This window comes from Mustelus asterias, chromosome 1 (assembly GCF_964213995.1).
Source record: "Mustelus asterias chromosome 1, sMusAst1.hap1.1, whole genome shotgun sequence".
NCBI lineage: Eukaryota > Metazoa > Chordata > Chondrichthyes > Carcharhiniformes > Triakidae > Mustelus > Mustelus asterias.
In genome coordinates, this window is record NC_135801.1 from 145,442,128 (window position 1) to 145,462,755 (window position 20,628).

The following is a 20,628-nucleotide window of genomic DNA, read 5'->3' on the forward strand; positions in this document are numbered from 1 at the left end:
CCATGGCCTACACTTCCATGCGTAGATATTCTTTTTCATCCAATTCGGCCTCATCCTTTCTCCTCCTTTTCCGATTTATATACCTACAGAAAACCTTTGGGTTCCCTTTTGTGTTAGCTACCATGTTGGGAAAATAATGGGGATATTAAAGGAGAAAGAAATACCTTGCAATTATGGCACACCCTCAGGAAGTCCAAAAACACTTTGGTTGATATATGTTCGCTGTTGTGAGGTAGGCAAAATGATTGAAACCCTGAAAGAAATCGCCAAAATATATTTATTTTACTATGGTAAAAGGTCCAAATAACAGGTGTCACAAATTAAGAATGAAGGCATTAGGATTAAGATGGGAAAACGAAGTAGAGCTTCTTTAGGCAAGTGCAACAGAATTGAGGAATTGAGATTGGCTCTTAACACATACAGTATGAATTGATTCAGGTTAGCAAAATATCGGTAAAGAGAGCAAAATATCGGGAAAGAAAGCAATGATTAACAAAACAAAAATAAGGGTAGATTAATTTTTATTTGTTCCTCTGGTTTATATCTCTTGCCAGTGCATTATGTCCTGCACAAGGACTTCAAGGGCCCCTGTCATCAAATCTGCCTGTCTGCATCTGTTTGCACAGCAACATTTTGTACAAACATCGATTAAGTAATGTTCTCCTTTTAAAGCAGTTAAATGTGTAATTTGCTTATTAAGTAGCAGTTGTACAACATTGTGGTTGTCGCATTGTCATCAGTACCACATTTCAGCCATGATTCAAACACAGACATCTTCACTATAATGTTTGTACTATAGCCCATAATAACAAAAGCAAAAACAACAATAACTTGCATGGAACATTGCAAAGCATCCCAAGGTTGTTCACTGAGGCATAATTGGATAATAAGCTCCACAGTTTTCCTTCATATCTTTATCTCAAGCTGCAGAAGATCTAGATCAATCTCGATATAATAAGGTGCATTAATCTAGATTTAGTACCAAAATAAATCTTTTTAAGTACAGATGTAATAATAAAAACAGAAGATTCTCAAGGAATACAGTAAATCCATCAATATTGAAGAGTGAAACAAAGAAGTTAATGTTGTGGGTGGGAGCCATCATGGGAACTCCAGTACTGTTCAAGAATACCTACTAGGAAAATAAACCTGTCTTTATCTGAGATACTGTTAGATCTGCTTTGATCTCCATATTTTCTGTTTTTATGATCAACTTACACAATTTATAGTTTCGCTACCATTTCAAACCATCGTTATTACATTCAGCAGTTTATTCATGTCTTTGGGAGTTCCTGTTATTTTCCTTAAAGTCTGAAAACATGTTTGTAGCCCTGCAGACATAGACAGAATTTAATAATTCATGTGTATTAGTGTAGTTTTCTGTCACTTACTGCAGCGCAATATGAAATCGGTAGTTATAGTTTTTTTGTTTTTTTACAATGATTGATTTTTTAAAAAAGCTGTAATACCCCCTTTCTGTTGCCTATCCAAACAAATTGAAAAGGTAATCTATAAGAATATTCTTTGCATTACTGCCATAAAAAGTGCTTATGTATGCACTTAGCCCATCTAAACCAATGCATTTAAGTCCAAATAGTATATTAAAATCTCAGAATCTGAATGTTCATTCCTGTTCAATGTACTAAATAAGTTGAAACACAGGAAGTAAATGCAGCATATTAGGTCTATGATGAAGTTGCATAAAAGAATATCAATAGACCATCAATAACCATTAAACTGTAGGAGTAGAGTACTGAGCTCAGAGATGGAGATTGAAGACACAGAATGCACATCTCAGCTTCTGGTAACTTTTTAGTTTGACAATCTTTATGAGCAACTTAAGGCAGAGCCTTTTGGTTGGAAGTCTTCATGTCAGTGAATGTTCATTGAACTCAAAGGTGCATGTACTCTCAACCAGTCCAAGTGGCAGCTGACACATCAGTACAGCCCTGGAGGAATTCTGCATTGCCGGGGTGGCCTCTTTAAGACAAGCCATTAAACAGAAGCTTGTTCGTATGCATGTACAGGATCCCATGTCAATGTTTCAATAGACCTCATTCCCTCATTGACCTGGTCAAGATGCATTTTTCAATCAGCACCACCAAAGTGGATTATCCAACTGATCATCTCACTGCTGTTTGTGAGACCTGGTTGTACAAGAACTGGCTGTTTTACTTCCTCAGAAAAAGTAACATTGACAACAGTTCTGAAATAACTGGTTGGTTGTGAAATATTTTGACACAACCTGAGGACACAAGAAATGGTCTATAATTGTAAGTTTTGTTTTCTATTTTTTCTATGATTTCTGGGCTATTCTTCCACCTGAGTTCCCACTGAAGATTGTGCATGCATCAGATAAGAAGAGAATCTGACTTGCCTGTGATACCTTCATAGTTAAGTAGCCAACTGGCAGGATTCACACGTAATAGAATTATATTTTGGAGAGGCAGATAGTAATAGTGTGAATTCTACTTCAAATGTATGAACTAGGAGCTCGAACCTGCTCCGCCATTTAATAAAATCATGGCCAATCTGTTTGGGTTTTGAATTCCACATTCCTATCCACCCCTGACAACCTTTGATTCCCTTGACTAACAAGAATCCATCCACCTCCACTTTAAAAATGTTGAATGGCCCACCTCCACCGCTTCTGAGGCAGAAAGTTGCAAAGTCGCACAACTCTCTGAGAGAACAAATTTTTCCTCATCTCTGTACTAAAAGGGCAACCTCTAATTTTAAAACAGTGCCCTATTTCTGGACTCACCCATAAGTGGAAACATCCTTTCCACATCGACCTTGTCGAGACCATACAGGATCTGATATACTTCACTCCAGTCATCTCTCACTCTTCTAAACTCCAGCAGAAACAAACTCGGTCTGTCTAACCTTTCCTCATTAGACAACCTGCTCATTCCAGGTACCAATCTGGTAAACCACCTCGAACACATTTGCATCCTTAAATAAGGAGACAAAAACTGCACACCATATTTGAGATGTCATCTCATTGATGCCCTGTATAACTGAAATATAACTTCCTTACTTTTATGGTCATTTCATTAACCTCATTAATTACTTTCTGTATCTGCACACTAACCTTTTGTTACTTGTGCACTGGAATGCCTCAATCCCTTTGCACTTTTGGAACAATTCTCCATTTAATAATCTACTTTTTTGTCCTTCCTGCCAAAGTCAACAAATTCACATTTTTCCACATTATACTCCACCTGGCAGATTTGTGCCCACTCACTCAACATATCTATGTCCTTTTGCAACTGCCTTATGATCTTTTCACCTCATACTCTCCTACCTATCTTTGTGTAATCTGCAAGTTTGGCTACCATGACTTCACTCTCCTCATCTAAGTCACCGACATAAATTACAAAAGGTTGAGGCCCCAGCAAAGATCCAGATGGGACGCCACTCATCACACCCTGCCAATCAGAAAAAGACCCGTTTATGCATACTCTCAATTTACTGCCAGCCGATCTTTTATCCAGGTTAATACGTTACCACCCACACCATGAGCTTCTATTTTCTGATGTGGCATTTTATCAAATGCCTTCTGGAAATCCAAGTACAACATGTTTACTGGCTCCCTTTTTATCCACAGCGCATTTTACTCCATCAAAGAACTCTAATATCATGGATCATATTTTCCCTTTCACCAAACCATGAAAACTTTTCCCGATTACCTTGAGTTTTTCTAAGTGCCCAGCTATAACCTCCTTAATGATTGACTCTAACACCTTCCCCATGATATGCATCAAGTTTAAAGGCCTATAGTTTCCTTTCTTCTGCATCCCTTCATTCTTGAATTTAATGTGTTTTATTGTTGTCACATGTATTGGGACACAGTGAAAAGTATTGTTTCTTGCGCACTATATGGGCAAAACATACCGTTCATAGAGTACATAGGGGAGAAGGAAAGGAGAGGGTGCAGGATATAGTGTTGCAGTCATAGAGTACAGTTTTAAAAGCATTGAATGAGAGTAAAAGATAGAATTAGAGGGTATGCTAGGGACAGCTTGCCAGAAGTCGCCACACTCCGGCACCATCATATCGTGGTTATATTTGTTACTTTATAGTCTGATGGAACCTTTTCAAAGCCTAGCAAATTTTAGAAAATTAACACTAACGCATCTCCTCTCTCATTAGCCACATCTTTCATGACTCTAGGATGTAGTCCATCAGGACCTGCAGACCTGTCAGCTCACAGCTCCATCAGTTTGTTTAGTACCGCTTCCACCAAGTGGAAGCTCCAGTTCCTGCCTTACAACTATTACTGGAATATTTTTGTGTATTCTATCTTGAAAACAGAAGCAAAATATTTGTTAATTTCATCCACAATTTCCTTATTTTATACTATCACTCCTCGTTGTCACTCTCTAGAGGACCAAGACTCACTTTACTTAATCTTTGCCTTTTAAATACCGATAGAAACTCTTGCTATCCAGTTTTACATTCTAGCTACCTTCCTCTCATACTCTAATTTATTTCTCCTGATTAACCTTTAAGTCATTCTCTGCCATTCTTTATATTCTGATCTATCATCTGGCCTGCCATTCATCTTTGTGCAGTTACATGCTTTTTCCTTAAGTTTGATGTTTTCCTTAACTTTTTCCTGCGTCAATGTGGGTTTCCTCTGAGTGCTCCGGTTTCTTCCCACAGTCCAAAGATGCGTACGTTAGGTGGATTGCCCATGCTAAATTGTCCCTTAGTGTCCCAAGATGTGTAGGTTAGGTGGATTAGTCGTGGTAAATGCACCGGGTCACAGAGATAGGGTGGGAGAAGGGTGGGCCTGGGTAAGATGCTCTTTTGGAGCATCTAGACTCAATGGGCCGAATGGCCTCCTTCTGCTCTGTAGGGATTCTATGATTCTACGGCTCAGTTAATCATGGATGGTAGAGCATCCCTTAGAATGTTTCTTTATAGTAGGAACATACATATTTCAAGTATTCTGAAATACCCCCTTAAATGCCTGCCACAGTTTCTCTATGGATCTATCCTCGAGCCTAGTTTTCCAGTTCACTTCAGCTAGCTCACTTTCATGCTCACATAGATGCTCTTAATTAAGTTTAAAATACTAGTCTTAGTCCCACTCTTCTCCCTTTCAAATTGGATGTAAAATTAAATCATATTGTGGTCTCTACTACCTAGGGGTGCCTTTATTTTTTTTAATTTGTTCATGGGATGTGGGCATTGTTTGTTGCCCATCCCTGAGGGCATTTTAAGAGTCAACCACATTGCTGTACACCTATGTAGGCCAGACCATGTAAGGACAGCAGATTTCCTTCCTAAAGGGCATTAGTGAACCAAATGGGTTTTTACAACAATCAACAATGGTTTCATGGTCATCATTAGACTTTTAATTCCAGATTTTTAATGAATTTGAATTTCACAATCGGTCGTGGTGGGATGTGAACCCAGGCCCCCAGAAAATTATCCTGGGTTTCTGGATTATTAGTCCAGCGACAATACCACTATACCACCGCTTCCCCGTAGCTTTGACTCGCTGGTCCCATCTCCCTGTGATTGCAACTTCCTGTTCACAGCACAGAGTTATAGAATATACTCTGTGCTTTCTATTCTGTCAGAAAAACTTTACAAATTTCAGTCACTGTCTAAAAGCGAGTGAGAGTTGGCACATTCATAAACTTTTAGTAAAAGGCAGCCTGTGAGAGCCATGGTGGATCACTACGGTGATAGCTCACCTTCCACATTGTGTCGGAAAAGAGTCACCTTCTCACGTTCAACCTCGTTCTTTTTTTAAGCTTAGTGAATGGATCTCAGCATTTCAAATGTACATTAAATAGTCATTAAAAATCCTGTGACTTACTTTTTAAACATTTCTTCTTCTGATGTCAACCCCATAAACAACTGAATAATGTACAGACAATTTGTACACGAAATACATTACTCTACCTCAAATTGCTATTGTTTTAAATTGCTCTTTCTTACATTCAAGCTTGCTGATTCTTTTCTTTTAATACTGTCTCTTTAGCTTCAGCTGCTCACTCTGGGGTTGTAGTGCTGGTGTCATGCACCCATTCTTCTACATTGCAGCTGGCCTTGGCTTCTTTAGCTATGTCAACCTGTCGAGTTGCTCGGTCAGCCATCTTTTACGGAGCATAAACAAGGAAGCAAATCAGAAATATCTTGTTCCTATTGTGGAAAAATAAAAGACGTTTGGGAGTGAATTGGAATTGTGTACGTGGCCCTTTTGTTGGTTTTGGATTTGTTAGGCGCGCTCAGGGCGAAGCTAACTCAGGACTCCTTCAACACCCATAATTCATGCCTGCATGGTCATCCATTGTACGTTCAATAAAAAAGGGAGCAAGGAGGCACAATGCAGTGAAGAACCTCCTATTTGCATCTCTTTCAGATGGAGGGTGGTCGACACAAAGCTCTCCTGCAGGACAGGTCAGCAGCTTTTAGCACTATTCTTACAGATGAATAGGTTGGGGGTGTGAGGAGTCAGGCGTGCGGAGGGGCGGCAGGGCAGGGGTGTGCAGATAGAGTGTGGCTGAGCATCGCAGATGTGCATGACCCCCATCAAAGCCTAAAAAGGTAGAGCTTTTGTCAGTCAGAGGCGCTGTGAGCGACTTGTGGAACCAGCAGCCACAGGGCCTGCCCTCCCATTATGCAGAAAGCAATACATTAAAGAGCTGAGATAAGAGGAAATGTAAGGCAATGGTCGCTGAACCTTTCTCACCCTGTGGTAATCAAGGTCATTACCCAACATGCACAGACTGTCAAGGGGATCACATAATATTTATTACAGTACAAATAGGGTGTGTGTAGGTGGTAAATGACCCCTCATTCTTGGTTTATCAGAGTGTTACCTAGCGACAGATGTCAAGGGAAGTGAACGAACAGTGAAATTGCTGTCATTAGCAAAAGGTCATAGGTTAAATATTTCTGCAATGCTTTTCCAAAACCTGAATGTCAGAATCCAAAAGAATTCTGAGGCTGAAATATATTGATTTTTTTAGAAGTATGTCAAATAAATGTCTAGCATGTACACTGGAATCAAAAGAACTTGCTTTATCTAAACTTGCCGAAAATTGTTCATGCTGATAAATATGAACAATATCAAACTCCTATCTTAAATGTTTCTTTGGTGAATTATGGTACATTTACAGGCCAGGTTTACAGCAATTCATCAAGCCTCCTTCAACAGCACCTTCCAAACCCATCACCTCAGGAAAGGGCAGCAGATGCTTTGGAACACCACTGCCCGCAAGTTCCCGTCCAGCTTAAACATATATCTGACTCGGAAATATATCGCTGTTTTTTTGCTGTTGCTCGGTCAAAGTCCTGACGCTCCTTTCCTAACAGCACCGTGGCTGTACCTACACCACAGGTACTGCAACAGTTCAAGAAAGCAGCTCACCTTCAGTTTCTCAAGGGCAATTAGGGATGGACAATAAATGCTGACCTAGCCAGCAATGCCAAATTCCCATGAAAGAATAAAAAAAGTTTATCCAACTGTGGTCATTTTGGCTAAAAATGGTGAATGCTGGTGTGCTTTTATTCTGAAAACACAAGTGACAATGTGATCACTGCATCCCTCAGTTTTGTATTCCATGTAAATTTCTCTTTTAAAATTCAATTTAAAATCAAAAGCTAACCTCTTAATTTGTCTCTCGCACATGGAGTTGCCCCTTTGATATCAAGGAGTGAGAGCTTGGCAGAACAAAAATGCATTAACATTAGTCCAGATCAAATCAAGCTTGTCCCCTAATTTGTGATGTGTTTTAAAGTTTATTTATAAATTACAAGTAGGCTTACATTAACACTACAATTAAGTTATTGTGAAAATCCCCTAATTGCCTCACTCCGCCGCCTATTCGGGTACACTGAGGGAGAATTTAGCATGGCAATCCACCTAACCAGTACATTTTTCGGACTGTGGGAGGAAACCAGAGCACCCAGAGGAAACCCATGCAGACGCGGGGAGAACGTGCAAACTCCACACAGATAGTGACCCAAGCTGGGAATCGAACCCGTGTCCCTGGCGCTGTGAGGCAGCAGTGCTAACCACTGTTTAACTTTAAGCTCACATGCTGAAAAGAAAAATCTTCCTCCTCCTCTCTTCAATGAAGACTCAATTCAAAGTTAAAGTTTATTTATGAGTCACAAGTAGGCTTACATTAACACTGCAATGAAGTTGCTGTGAAAATTCCGTAGTTGCCACACTCCAACACCTGTTCAGGTACACTGAGGGAGAATTTAGCATGGCCAATGCACCTAACCAGCATGAGTTTCAGGCTGTGGGAGGAAACTGGAGCACCCAGAGGAAACCCACGCAGACACGGGGAGAACATGCAAACTCCACAGACACTGACCCAAACCAGGAATTGAACCTCGGTTCCTGGCACTGTGAGGCAGCAGTGCTAACCACTGTGCTACTGTGCCACCCAATTCATATCTTCCTTCCACATACATTCGGCGTTGTCTATTTCAAAGATATGTCTGTGTTGCAAAGCTTGTAAAATGGTCAACTCAGTCAATGTCCTGTGACAAATTAGCTAGTTCCAGTCAGAGCGATGGTAGTAACGCTGCTACTACCTCAGCACCCAGGGGTTACGGAAAAGAAAGCTGGTAAACATTTCTGAAATTTTCATTCATTCATGGGATATGAGATCACTGGTAAGGCCAGCAATTATTGCCTATCTCTGATTGTTCTATAGAAGATGTTAGTGAGCTTCCTGAACCACTGCATTCAATGTGATGTAGCTACACAGGTACTGTTAGGAAGGGAGTTCCAGGATTTTGACCCGGTGACAATGAAGAAACCAGGATATATTTCCACATCAAGTTGGTGTGTAACTAATGATAAACACTCTTTAATTAGCATAATAATTGATTTGTAGCATTTTCTTTCATCTGCCTATTAAAAGTAATAACGCTGCCTAAATACTCTGTTCTCATTACTCCATTGTTAAGTCTTCAGGGATGCATGCATCAGGAACAATTGGGAATCTGATGTTAGGTTAATGAACAAATTAGCTTCAATTGTAACTTTGTGGCAGCTGAACTGAAAGAAATAAGTGTCTTATTCATTCAGTGGTATTTAAACTTGGCAGGAGGGTACAATAAATAAAAAGGGGCAGACATTTTGGGGGGAAGCCTTTACCTTCCACTGCCTGTTGGCAATTAAAATGAAACAGAGACACATCCCATCTGGCTAAGTGACATGTTAAATTGTAGCGGCAAGGACTTTGCTGAAAACCACTGCGGTCTTCTTTAAATGTGCAGACCAGGCTCTGATGACATCTGTTAAGGGTCTGATTGAGTGAGCAGTGTGGCTTTCACATGACACCATAGCTGTCTGAATCTAGGACTGAAGCCAGAAAAGGCTGAGTTAAGTATAAATTTTAATATTTTCTACAAGTTTCCCAGCCCCACAACAGATCCTGCTCTTGTCTTTACTTTTGTCTCCTGAGATTCATAGAAATCATAGAAATCATAGAATCCTACAGTGCAGAAAGAGGCCATTCGGCCCATCGAGTCTGCACCAACCACAATCCCACCCAGGCCCTATCCCCATATCCCGACATATTTACCCACTAATCTCTCTAATCTATGCATCCCGGGACATTAAGGGCAATTTAGAATGGCCAATCAACCTAGCCCGCACATCTTTGGACTTCTTTCCAAGCCCTTTAGTATGTACTTACTTCATGCTGGGTCCCTTGGCAGTTACCTCTGAGCTGCCTGAGTTTTGACACAGAAAGAAGTTTAACAACACCAGGTTAAAGTCCAACAGGTTTATTTGGTAGCAAAAGCCACAAGCTTTCGGAGCCTTAAGCTCCTTCTTCAGGTGAGTGGGAATTCTGTTCACAAACAGGGCAAATAAAGACACAAACTCAATTTACAGAATAATGGTTGGAATGCGAATACTTATAGCTAATCAAGTCTTAAAGGTACAAACAATGTGAGTGGAGAGAGCATTAAGACAGGTTAAAGAGATGTGTATTGTCTCCGGACAGGACAGCCAGTGAGACTCTGCAAGTCCAGGCAGGCTGTGGGGATTACAAATAGTGTGACATGAACCCAATATCCCGGTTGAGGCCGTCCTCATGTGTGCGGAACTTGGCCATCAGTTTCTGCTCAGCGACTCTGCGCTGTCGTGTGCAGATCGTCGTACACACGACAGCGCAGAGTCGCTGAGCAGAAACTGATGGCCAAGTTCCGCACACATGAGGACGGCCTAAACCGGGATATTGGGTTCATGTCACACTATTTGTAATCCCCACAGCCTGCCTGGACTTGCAGAGTCTCACTGGCTGTCCTGTCCGGAGACAATACACATCTCTTTAACCTGTCTTAATGCTCTCTCCACTCACATTGTTTGTACCTTTAAGACTTGATTAGCTGTAAGTATTCTCATTCCAACCATTATTCTGTAAATTGAGTTTGTGTCTTTATATGCCCTGTTTGTGAACAGAATTCCCACTCACCTGAAGAAGGAGCTTAAGGCTCTGAAAGCTTGTGGCTTTTGCTACCAAATAAACCTGTTGGATTTTAACCTGGTGTTGTGAAACGTCTTACTGTGTTTACCCCAGTCCAATGCCGGCATCTCCGCATCATGAATTTTGACACCCAGACAGCCACTTCCCTTCAGCTCCCAGACCATTTTGGCCAGGAAGTTGGTCAGTGGGTGGCACGGTGGCACAATGGTCAGCACTGCTACCTCACAGCGCCAGGAACCTGGGTTCAATTCCAGCCTCGGGTCGCTGTCTGTGTGGAGTTTGCACGTTCTCCCCATGTCTGCATGGGGTTTCCTTCGGGTGCTCTGGTTTCCTCTCACAGTCTAAAGATGTGCGGGTTAGGTTGATTGGCCATGCTAAATTGATCCCTCATGTTAGGGGATTAGCAAGATAAATATGTGGGGTTACAGGAATAGGGTTGGGTGGGATTGTTGTTGGTGCAGACTCGATGGGCCAAATGGCCTCCTTCTGCACTGTAGGGATTCTATGGTCTGCTAATGAGCCCCAGCAATTAAAATTAGCCTGAAGCTTCCTGTTTCCACACCAAAATAGATCTGCTCCGTGCTTCGCTGCATGTTCGCCTCGGTGGAAACTGTGTAGAAAATTTCTGCTGCTGTGATACGATGTATTTCTATCAGTGATAATATGGAAATGCTGTGCTGCCCATCTGCCAAAGTTGAAAACAGTTGGATGAGGAAGCAGTGATTAGGTGCTGCATGCTTGTGTTTTGAAAGCCCGTCGGTTTCAAGAGCAAAGGGGAGTGGGGTTGTGCAGAGAGAGACGCAAGGATTTGAGGGCCTGTGAAAGAATGAATTGGAGCAGGAGATGGTGCAATGAGTAGGGAAATATCTCTCTGTTCGGTGCTACCATCAAGTCTCATGGCTAAACTGCTGTTAATGATTTTTAAAAAGTTTAAAGTTTATTTATTAGTCACAAGTAAGGCTTACATTAACACTGCAATGAAGTTACTGTGAAATCCCCCTAGTTGCCACAGTCCGACATCTGTTTGGGTCAATGCATCTAACCAGCATACCTTTCAGAATGTGGGAGGAAACCGGAGCACCCGGAGGAAACCCATGCCGACACAAGGAGAACATGCAAACTTCATAGAGACAGTGACCCAAGTCGGGAATCAAACCCAGGTCCTTGGCGCTGTGAAGCACTGTGCTACCATGCCGCCCCAGAGACTTTCTTTTAAAAAATGAAATGTTTGGGAGCCCAAATGCAAGGAGACCAGCACTTTTAAACTGTAGAATCATAGAATCCTACAGTGCAGAAGGAGGACATTCGGCCCATCGAGTCTGCACCGACCACAATCCCACCCAGGCCCTATCCCCATAACCCCATGCATTTACCCTGGCTAATCCCCCTGACACTAAGGGACAATTTAGCATGGCCAATCCACCTAATCCGTACATTTTTGGACTGTGGGAGGAAATCAGAGCACTCGAAGGAAACCCACGCAGACACGGGGACAATATACAAACTCCACACAGACAGTGACCCAAGCTGGGAATCGAACCCGGGTCCCTGGCATTGGGAGGCAGCAGCGCTAACCATGGCATGCCAGCAAGCGCCCACGGTGTAATTTCACTCAAGTCCATGATCTTGAGTTGATGTTAATCTAGGCTTTGTGTGTCAGTGCACAGTGAACATTTGTCACATCAGTACGTACATCTGGCCCATTAAAGCATGACACAATGAGGACTAAGGGGCAGCTGTATGTGCTTAGTAATAATGTCACCAATATACAAGAGTAGGATCCATTCTGATAAGTAGAGAAAACTTTAAATAGGAAAGGAAAAATTTAAAGGTGAGCGGGATGATCGGATAAATTCACTAATGGGATAGCTCTTTCAAAAAAGCACGATGGGTTGAGTAACCTCCTTCTGTGCTGTGAAGTTCAATGGGAAGGAATAAGCTATAAATAAATGGCAGTGAGGTGTATGGTTATCACTCACTAAATGTTGGACCAGCCAGTTCACATTTTCAATGAACATCCAGAAATCTGGAAATTGTGGACAGAATACCAAAGTCAACTTTTCTGATTTCAAGGCAGTGATGAGGTACCTTTTGTATCAGAGAATTGAATCAGAATATTTGTCCCACAAATCTGGCTTATAATACAATATTTGCCGCCCATGGAAATGCAATTAATGATATTACAAGTGATTTCACTCAATTGTGTTCATCCACAAAGCACACCTTGGAACTTCAGCCATAGGCTGAAATCATCCTTCCCGGTTCCCGGCTAGGATTTTCCAGTGCCGGTGAAAGTCAATGGAGAATTGGCTGGAACACCAAATCTTCCATTCTCACCGGCAATGGGTTCCGCCATGGATGAAACGGGAGAATCCCTCCCATTCTTTCAAATGTTTCTAATTTCCAAATAGTGAAAAAACACTGCAGGAACAGCATATAGGAACAAAAACTGGAAACGAAGAAACAATCATCAGGCCAGCCAGTTAATTTAGCATTCCAGATGCAAGCCCTTCATAAAATGTGCTCATATATTCAGCTCTTTTCATCTCATCTCTTGAGGCAATATGTAGATAGTCCAACAAGAGAAAGGGCTATCTTAGACCTGGTTCTGGGAAACGAGCCCGGACAGGTGATTGATGTCTCAGTGGGGGATCATTTTGGGAACAGCGATCACAATTCTACAAGTTTCAAGATACTTGTAGAAAAGGATAGAAGTAGTCCCAGAGTGATAGTACTAAACTGGAGGAAGGCTAACTATGATAGTATCAGGCAGGAGCTAGGGAATGTAGACTGGGGGCGGTTGTTTGAGGGCAGATCCACATCCAATATGTGGGAGTCTTTTAAAAGTCAGTTGTGTGTGGAGCCAGATGAGGTGGGTGAGGTCCTTAATGAGTACTTTGCATCAGTATTCAGAAAGGAGAAGAGTGTGGTGGAGGTGAGTGTAGAAAGGAGGATATTGGCATTCTAGGACACGCTGAGATAAAAAGGGAGGAGGTTTTGAAAAACACTAAGGTGGACAAATCCCCAGGGCCAGATAAGGTCTATCCCAGAATACTGAGAGAGGTGAGAGAAGAAATTGCTGAGGCCTTAGCCAAAATCTTTGCAATTTCTCAGAAGACTGAGGAAATTTGGCATGTCAGCTACGACTCTCACCAACTTTTATAGATGCACCATAGAAAGCATTCTTTCTGGTTGTATCACAGCTTGGTGTGGCTCCTGCTCTGCCCAAGACCGCAAGGAACTACAAAAGGTCGTGAATGTAGCCCAATCCATCACGCAAACAGCCTCCCATCCATTAACTCTGTCCACAAAGCAGCCAGCATAACTGAGGACCCCACGCACCCCGGACATTCTCTCTTTCACCTTCTTCCTTCGGGAAAAAGATACAAAAGTCTGAGGTCACGTACCAACCAACTCAAGAACAGCTTCTACCCTGCTACTGTCAGAATTTTGAATGGACTTACCTTGCATTAAGTTGATCTTTCTCTATACCCTAGCTATGACTGTAACATACATTCTGCACTCTCTCGTTTCCTTCTCTATGAACGGTATGTTTTGTCTGAATAGCGTGCAAGAAACAATACTTTTCAATGTATGTTAATACATGTGACAATAATGAATCAAATCAAATAATAATTCAGGACAAGTATATCCCTGTAAAAATGAAGCCTAAAGATGGCAAGATTCGGGAACCCTGGATGACAAGGGAGATTCATAGATCATAGAGTCCTACAGTGCAGAAGGAGGCCATTCAGCCCATCGAGTCTGCACCAACCACAATCCCACCCAGCCCTATCCCCATAACCCCATGCATTTACCCTAGCTAGTCCCTCTGAAACTAAGGGGCAATTTAACACGGCCAATTCACCTAACCTGCACATCTTTGGATTGTGGGAGGAAACCGGAGAACCCGGAGGAAACCCACAGAGACACGGGGAGAATGTGCAAACTCCACACAGACAGTGACCCAAGCCGGGAATCGAACCCGGGTGCCTGGCGCTGTAAGGCAGCAGTGCTGACCATTGTGCCACCATGCTGCCCATGAAATAGAAGGAGGCATAGATACATTTCAGGAAATTGAAAACAGATAAGGCTCTTGAGGAATTCAAAGATAGCAGGAAAGAGCTTAAATAGGGACTTAGGAGGGCTAAAAGGGGCTATGAAATGTTTTTGGCAGGCAGGATTAAGGAGAATCCCAAGGCTTTTTATGCGTATATAAGAAGGAAGAGGTTAGCTAAGGAAAGGGTGGGTCCACTCAAGGACAATGGAGGGAATTTGTGTGTGGAGCCAGATGAGGTGGGTGAGGTCCTTAATGAGTACTTTGCATCAGTATTCAGAAAGGAGAAGGATGTGGTGGATGGTGAGTGTAGAAAGGAGGATGTTGGCATTCTAGGACACGTTGAGATAAAAAGGGATGAGGTATTGTAGGTTTTGAAAAACATTAAGGTGGACAAATCCCCAGGGCCAGATAGGGTCTATCCTAGAATACTGAGAGAGGCAAGAGAAGAAATTGCTGAGGCCTTAGCCAAAATCTTTGTATCCTCTTTAGCCATGGGCAAGATACCAGAGTTTTGGAGAGTCGCTAACATTGTTCCTCTGTTTAAGAAGGGCATAAGAGACAATCCGGGAAATTACAGGCCTGTGAACCTTCCATCAGTGGTGGGGAAATTATTGGAGAAGATTCTTAGGGACAGGATGCACTCACATCTGGAAGAGAATTGGCTTATTGGTGAGAGGCAGCATGGTTTTGTAAAGGGGAGGTCGTGTCTCACAAACTTGACTGAGTTCTTTGAGGAAGTGACAAGAAAAATTGACCGGGCAGGGCAGTGGATGTTGCATACATGGACTTTAGTAAAGCCTTTGATAAGGTTTTTTAAAATTTATTCGTGGGACTTGGGCGTCGCTGGCTGGCCAGCATTTATTGCTCATCCCTAGTCAAAGAACAAGAACAAAGAACAAAGAACAATACAGCACAGGAACAGGCCCTTCGGCCCTCCAAGCCCGCGCCGCTCCCTGGTCCAAACTAGACCATTCTTTTGTATCCCTCCATTCCCACTCCGTTCATATGGCTGTCTAAATAAGTCTTAAACGTTCCCAGTGTGTCCGCCTCCACCACCTTGCCTGGCAGCGCATTCCAGTTCACCCTTGAACTGAGTGGTTTGCTCGACCACTTCAGAGGGCAGTTGAGAGTCAACCATATTGCTGTGACTCTGGAGTCCCATGTGGGCCAGACCGGGTAAGAATGGCAGATTTCTTTCCCTAAAGAACGTTAGTGAACCAGGTGGGTTTTTCCGACAATGGTTTCATGGTCATCAGTAGATGCTTAATGCCAGATTTTTTTTTATTGGATTCAAATTCCACCAGCTGCCGTGAAGGGATTTGAACCCGGGTTCCCAGAACATTAGCTGAGTTTCTGGATTAATTCTCTATTAATTAGGTTGCCATGGTTCCTCATGGCAGGATGATACAAAAAGTGAAGTCATATGGGATCTGAGGTGAGCTGGTAAGATGGATACAAAACTGGCTTGCGCATAAAAATCAGAGGGTAGCAGTGGAAGAGTATTTTTCTAACTTAAAAATGCTTCTAACTACTGGGTTAACCACTATCAAGCCAAAGAGGTCTGGATGAGTTTAAGTTTGTGGAGGGTGGAAAATGGGAGGCTGGCCAAAACAGCATCAAATAGTCATGTTTGGAGGTAACAAAAGCATGAATGAGGATTTAATTACAGCTCTACATTCAGCTATCTTCAGTTTCATTATTTCACCTCAGTAAGTTCCCATTTCTTATTTTGCTGACACTTCATTTACTGATTAAGGGCAAACGACCTCTTGACAAATTCTGGCAAGCTTCAGGGGTGAACCTGCCAAGAGAGAAAAGAACTCAAATTTTAAAGTTTAAAGTTTTAAAGTGGCATGGTGGCATAGTGGTTAGCATTGCTGCCTCACAGTGCTAGAGACCTAAGTTCGATTCCCGTTTGGGTCACTGTCTGTGCAGAGTCTTCACGTTCTCCTCGTGTCTGCATGGGTTTCCTCCAGGCGCTCCAGATTCCTCCCACAGTCTAAAAGACATGCTGGTTAGGTGCATTGGTCATGCTAAATTCTTCCTCAGTGTACCCGAACAGGCACCGGAGTGTGGCGACTAGGGGATTTTCATAGTAACTTCATTGCAATGTCAATGTAAGCCTACTTGTGCCACTAATAAATAAACTTAAAAACTTTAACTGGAGGTCTATGGCAAGCGGTGTTCCATAAGGATCAGTGCTGGGGCCTCTGTTGTTTGTAATATATGTAAATGATTTGGAAGAAAATGTAGGTGGTCTGATTAGTAAATTTGCAGAAGTACAAAAATTAGGGGAGTAGTGGGTAGTGAGAAGGATTGTCAGAGGATACAGCAGGATATGTAAATCAGCTGGAGACCTGGGCCAAAAGATGGCAGGTGGAATTTAACCCGGACAAATGTGAAGTGATGCGATTTGGAAGGTCTACTACGGAAGGAACGTACACAGTAAATGGTAGAGCCCTTAGAAATATTAGCATACAGAGGGATCTAGGCGTGCAGATTCACAGTTCCCTGAAGGCAACAACTCAGGTGGACAAGGTGGTCAAGAAGGTGTATGGCCTGCTGATCTTCATCGGTCAGGGTGTTGATTATAGGAATTGGAAAATCATGTTGCAGCTTTATAAGACTTTGGTTAGGCTGCATTTGGAGTATTGTGTACAATTTTGGTTGCCACACTACTGGAAGGATGTTGATGCATTGGAAAGGATGCAGAAGAGATTTACCAGGATGTTGCCTGCAGGTTTGGAGGATATGAACTATAAGGGATAAGGGAAGGGAGTGAGCAGTCTGTGGAGGGATCCCCTGTGGTTGTCCCCCTCCAAAATAGGTATATTGTTTTGGATTCTGTGGAGGGGGACGGCCCTCCAGGGGTAAGCCACGAGGACCAGATCGCCTGCACGGAGACAGGCTCAGGGGTCCGGAAGGGAAAGAAGGGGCTTAGGAGAGCGATAGTGGTGGGGGACGCAATGGTTAGAGGCACGGACAGGTGGTTCTGTGGGAGCGAACGAGAATCCAGGATGGTAGTCTGCCTCCCTGGTGCCGGGGTACTGGATGTCTCCGAGAGCGTAGGAAGCATATTAAAAAAGGTAGTCAAACGTACGTAATTATACACATTGGTGAAAATGATGTAGGTAGGAAGAGCAGGGGGGTCATACGAGAGAAATTCAGGGAGATGGGTGCTAGGCTAAAAAGTAAGGCCTCCAGGGTAGCAATCTCTGGACTGCTCCCGGTGTCTAGTGCAAGTGAGGCTAGGAACAGGGAGATTCTACAGTTGAACGCATGGCTAAAGGACTGGTGCAAGAGGGAGGGTTTTAAATTCATAGATAACTGGGAAGTCTTCAAGTCAGGATGGCAACTGTACAGAAAGGATGGGTTACACCTTAACTGGAAGGGAGCAAATATCCTGGCTGGAAGTTTTGCTAGAGTGTTTTGGCAGGATTTAAACTAGTGTGGCAGGGGGGTGGGGAACAAAACAGTAGATCAGTAAGTACTGAGGCTGAGGTTGTTCTGGGGGCCAAGGCAAGCCTAGCTAAGAAGAGGAGCACTCTGGAGGAGGATGACCTGAGTGGGCCTGGAGGTCTGGAGTGCATCGGCTTCGATGCGAGGAGCGTAACGGGTAAGACAGACGAACTTAGGGCCTTAATGCTTACGCGGAATTTGGATGTGGTTGCGGTGACGGAGACTTGGTTAAAAGAAGGACAGGACTGGCAGCTGAATATTCCGGGGTATAAGTGTTTTAGGCGAGACAGAGGAGGGGCTAAAAAAGGTCGGGGAGTAGCAATATTAGTTAGGGAGCATATTACCGCGGTGCAGAGGGTAGACAACTTAGAGGGGTCATGTACTGAGTCACTGTGGGTGGAACTCAGAAACAGGAAGGGTGCAGTCACTATGCTGGGGGTGTACTACAGACCACCCAACAGCCCACGGGAAGTGGAGGAAAGAATATGTCAGGAGATTCTGGATAGGTGCAGAAAAAATAGGGTCGTTGTAGTGGGGGACTTTAATTTCCCTGGTATAGACTGGAAAGTGCTTAGAGCTGGGGTTCCGGACGGGGAGGAATTTGTAAAATGCATACTGGAAGGTTCTTTGGAACAGTATGTAGATAGCCCGACTAGAGAGGGGGCTATACTGGACCTAGTTCTGGGAAATGAGCCCGGTCAGGTCGTCAAAGTTTCGGTAGGGGAACATGTGGCAAATAGTGACCACAACTCTGTTAACTTTAGGATAGTAATGGACAAGGATGAGTGCTGTCCTACGGGCAGGGTGCTAAATTGGGGGAAGGCTAACTATAGCTGGATTAGGCAGGAATTGGTGGACGTTGATTGGGAGAGGATGTTCGAGGGTAAGTCCACATCTGGCATGTGGGAGTCTTTTAAGGAACAATTGATAGGCTGCAGGATAGGCATGTGCCTGTAAAATGATAGGAAAGGTAGGATTCGAGAGCCGTGGATAACAAGGGAAATTGAGGATCTGATTAAAATGAAAAGGGAAGCGTACGTTAAGTCCAGGCAACAGAAAACAGATGGAGCTCTGGAGGAATACAGAGAGAGTAGGAAAGAACTCAAACGGGGAGTTAGAAGGGCAAAAAGAGGTCACGAGATGTTCTTGGCAGACAGGATTAAGGAGAATCCTAAGGCATTCTATTCATACGTTAGGAACAAAAGAGTTGTCAGGGAGAAAATCGGATCTCTCAGGGACAAAGGAGGGGAATTATGCTTAGAACGCAAGGGAATAGGGGAGATCCTAAATGAATACTTTGCATCGGTATTCACGAAGGAGAGGGACGTGTTAACCGGGAATGTCTCGGAGGGAGGTGTTGACCCGTTAGAGAAAATCACCATTACAGGGGAGGAAGTGGTTTTTTTAGGGAACATTAAAACTGACAAAGCCCCAGGGCCTGATGGCATCGATCCTAGACTGCTCAGGGAGACGAGAGATGAAATTGCTGGGCCTCTGACGGAAATCTTTGTCGCTTCTTTGGACACAGATGAGGTCCCTGAGGATTGGAGGATAGCGAATGTGGTCCCGTTGTTTAAGAAGGGTAGCAGGGATAACCCGGGTAATTATAGGCCAGTGAGCTTGACATCCGTGGTAGGGAAGTTGTTGGAGAGGATTCTTAGAGACAGGATGTATGTGCATTTAGAACAGAACAATCTCATTAGTGACAGCCAGTATGGTTTTGTAAGAGGGAGGTCGTGCCTTACAAATTTGGTGGAGTTTTTTGAGGAAGTGACAAAAACGGTTAATGAAGGAAGGGCTGTGGATGTCGTCTATATGGACTTCAGTAAGGCTTTTGACAAAGTCCCACATGTAAGGTTGGTTAAGAAGGTTAAGGCTCATGGGATACAAGGAGAAGTGGCTAGATGGGTGGAGAACTGGCTTGGCCATAGGAGACAGAGGGTGGCGATCGAAGGGTCTTTTTCCGGCTGGAGGTCTGTGACCAGTGGTGTTCCGCAGGGCTCTGTACTGGGACCTCTGCTATTTGTGATATATATAAATGATTTTGAAGAAGGTGTAACTGGTGTTATCAGCAAGTTTGCGGATGACACGAAGATGGCTGGACTTGCGGATAGCGATGAGCATTGTCGGGCAATACAGCAGGATATAGATAGGCTGGAAAATTGGGCGGAGAGGTGGCAGATGGAATTTAATCCGGATAAATGTGAAGTGATGCATTTTGGAAGAAATAATGTAGGGAGGAGTTATACAATAAATGGCAGAGTCATCAAGAGTTTAGAAACACAGAGGGACCTACAGCAAGTCCACAAATCCTTGAAGGTGGCAACACAGGTGGAGAAGGTGGTGAAGAAGGCATATGGTATGCTTGCCTTTATAGGACAGGGTATAGAGTATAAAAGCTGGAGTCTGATGATGCAGCTGTATAGAACGCTGGTTAGGCCACATTTGGAGTACTGCGTCCAGTTCTGGTCGCTGCACTACCAGAAGGACGTGGAGGCGTTAGAGAGAGTGCAGAGAAGGTTTACCAGGATGTTGCCTGGTATGGAGGGTCTTAGCTATGAGGACAGATTGGGTAAACTGGGGTTGTTCTCCCTGGAAAGACGGAGAATGAGGGGAGATCTAATAGAGGTG

General features: G+C 43.3%; 1 long non-coding RNA gene across 1 annotated transcript in view; it reads right to left on the reverse strand.

The window, feature by feature from the left end:
• Positions 1-834: 834 nt before the first annotated feature.
• Positions 835-20,628, reverse strand: part of LOC144501215 (uncharacterized) — a 92,168-nt gene continuing 72,374 nt past the window's right edge. The window contains exon 4 of the long non-coding RNA XR_013499074.1: positions 835-945. This is a non-coding gene — a long non-coding RNA (uncharacterized LOC144501215). The remainder of the gene's footprint in view (positions 946-20,628) is intronic.